The following is a 3,526-nucleotide window of genomic DNA, read 5'->3' on the forward strand; positions in this document are numbered from 1 at the left end:
CAAATCCATAAATGTCATCGGCACGTTAGTCAAGCCGAAGGACATCACCAAAAACTCATAGTGACCATATCAAGTCTGGAAGGCAGTCTTCGAAATATCCGAACCATGAATCTTCAGTTAATGATACCTAGATCTCAAGTCGATCTTAGAGAACACCCTGGCACCCTGCAACTGGTCAAACAAATCATCAATACGCAGCAACGGGTACTTGTTCTTAATGGTGACTTTGTTCAATTGGCGATAATCAATGCACATCCACATACCCCCATCCTTTTTCTTTACCAACAACACCGGTGAGCCCCAAGGAGACACACTAGGATTAATGAACCCCTTCTCAATCAACTCCTGAAGCTGCTCCTTTAGCTCTCTAAGCTCCTTGGGAGCCATGAGATAAGGCAAAGTAGAAATAGGCTGGGTACACGACACCAAATCAATGCCGAAATCGATATCTCGATCCCGCGGTATACCTAGTAGATTAGTAGGAAATACATTAGCAAACTCTCATACCACCGGCACTAAATCTAACGTGGGAATCTCTGCAGTAGTATCCCGAACAAAGGCTAAGTATGCCAAACAACCCTTCTCGACTATATGTCGAGCTTTCAAGAAAGAAATAACCTGGCTAAAAGTACCAACAGACGAACCCCTTCACTCTAATCTAGGCAACTCAGGCATCGCCAAGGTAACAACCTTAGCATGGCAATCAAGAATGGCTTGGTACGGGGACAACCGGTCCATGCTCAAGATAACCTCGAAATCGACCATATCGTGCAATAAAAGATCCGCTCGGGTCTCATATCCACAGAAAGTCACCACACAAGACCGGTAGATCCAATCCACAATAACAGAATCACCCACTAGCATGGACACATATACAAGAACGCTTAAGGACTCGCGAGACACATCCAAATAATGAGAAAATGGAGAAGAAACATAGAACTATGTATACCCTGGATCAAATAATACTGAGGCATCCCTCTGGAAAACAGAAATAGTACCTGTGATCACTACATTAGAGGCAATTGCCTCTGTCCTGTCGGAGATGTCTTAGAATCTAGCCGGAATGCCACTCGACTGGCCTCCACCTCTAGGACGACCCCTGGCCGCCTGCCCTCTGCCTCTGGCCGAGCGGACGGGCGATATGGTAGCTGGTGCGGTAAGCATGGGCCAATAGTCTTGCTGCTCAGCCTTGCCCCAAAGTCTGGGACAAAACCTCTTCACGTGGCAAAGATCCCCATACTCGAAACAACCCCTTGGAATGGTAGACTGATGACGTGAAGTCTAACCCTGATGGCCTAAATACCCACTGGAGGAACTCTGAATAGCTGGCAGGCGGTAAGTACTCTCTAGAATGGCACTAAAATAGGGTCGTGATGGAGCACTTCGAGCATGCGGTGGTGCTGACTGCATGGGCTTGCTGGGCTGACCCCTCATGAACTGACCTCTGCCCCTAGATGGGGTGCCATTGAATTCTCCAAACTGCAATCTCATGGTGCAGACCTAGAATAAAGCTCCACACCCTCTCTGCATTTGTGGGGAGTATGATAGCTACATGGCAAGACACGTTAGTGAATCTCACCTCATAGTCGGTGATCGAAATGTGACCCTGACGGAGTTGCTCAAACTAACCCCAAAGATCCTCTCTCTTGGAAGGTGGTATGTACTTCTCCAAGAACAGATGTGTAAACTGATCCCAAGTCAAGGGAGGTAAACCTACTGACCTGCTAAGAAGATAAGCCTACCACCATCTATGGGCCTTGCCCTCAAACTGAATAGTGGTAAAGTCCACCCCGTTGGACACCAATATACCCATGTTCCGGAGCCTATCCTTCCACCGGTCAATGAAATCCTGGGGGTCCTCTGACCGCTCACCCCCAAAGGTAGGGGAGCGAAGCCTAGTCCATCTGTCCAGCCACTTCTGCTGATCATCGGTCGTGACTGGTACAACCTCTGGCATAGCTGCTGCAACAGGCTGGGCCCCGCCCACAGGTAGTGCATCTGGGGTCTGATGAACGGTAGCAGCCTACCCTGGAGCCTGAGCGGTAGGGGTTTGTGCTCCCCCTCCTGCCTGAGATATGGCATGGTCCACTAGGAATAAACCAGCCTCCGTCATGAAGTCCATGAACCGCAGCATACGGCCCATGACCTCCTGGAATCCTGGCGCCGTCATGAAATCTACTAGGCCTGGCACAGCTGCAGGCACCTCATCCTTCTCTTCAACAACAGGATCCTCCACTGGATCCACTGGTGGTACAACATGAGCAACCCTAGGGCGCCCTCATCCTCTGAATGGAGCTAGAGCCCTCCCCCGGCCTCTAGCAACGGGGGAGGAGCCCCATGACTTCTTGGTACATCTGCCGCACGCATTCTCACCATCTGTTAGAGATCAATAGAAAGACATTTAGTATAATATCAATTGTACGATAGGAGATAAAGAAAGAGAAGTTTCCTAACACCCTATAGCCTCTCAAATATAAGCAGGAACGTCTTCACACCAATCTGCAAGATTCTACTAGGCCTGCTCATGACTCTTGATACCTATATGAACCTAAAGCTATGATACCAAGCTGACACGACCCAAATCGGTAATAGGTCGAGACTGAACCTAATTCCACCATTAGGAAAGCCCACAAGTGAATCTTCTAATTATTTACCCCGTTTTGACACATTTTAATACAAAAATTCCTTTTTTTAGAGAACAGTTTAACTAGCTTTCATGCAACTGAGACAAGTCTTTTTGAAACAAAATGCCAACATAATAAGTACATACTCTACAATGATAGAAATAACGGGTATAGAAGTACATAAATGCTACAAATCCCCAAAACCCCGCGTCACAGGTATATGAGCAATCTAGAGAATATAAAAGATTACTAAAACTACTGTCCAAAAGTAATAGTCAGGAATAGTAAATAAGGTGGAAGGAGACTCTGGTGCTGCGGATCATAGCAGGGCAAGTAGCTCACCACTAAGTATCTGTGGATGATCGGCTACGTGCCCGCGTGACCACTGGTGGAACCTGTCTCAGTACCTGCACATCAGTGCAGAAGTATAGCGTGAGTACGGAAAATAACGCATACGCAATAAGTATCTAGTCTAACCTCGAAGAAGTAGCGATGAAGGGTCGACTTGAAACTTACTAGAGGTCAATAATAATAATATAAGTGCATAAAGTAGACATGGTGAGAATACAAGAGGTATCAATGAAACAAATAAAAGCAACTGCAATAAATACAACGGGAGTCAATATCACATCACCAACATCTCATAACTAGTGGTGAAGGCACTAACACAATTGCCCAAACTTGAACCCATTTAGACTATTAAGCACGAAGTTGTCGAGGTAAATGACCCGATCCCATAAGAATAGTGGTACTCAATACTGTCGAGGCGAACGACTCGATCCTATAAGAATAGTGTTACTCAGTGCTGCCAAGGCGAACGACCCGATCCCATAAGAGTGGTGTTATCATATTGCCGAGACGAACGACCCGATCCCATTAGAGTAGAGAAGTTTACTTCGCTC

The sequence above is a fragment of the Nicotiana tomentosiformis genome, chromosome 8, assembly GCF_000390325.3.
Source record: "Nicotiana tomentosiformis chromosome 8, ASM39032v3, whole genome shotgun sequence".
In the NCBI taxonomy this organism is placed as follows: Eukaryota; Viridiplantae; Streptophyta; class Magnoliopsida; order Solanales; family Solanaceae; genus Nicotiana; species Nicotiana tomentosiformis.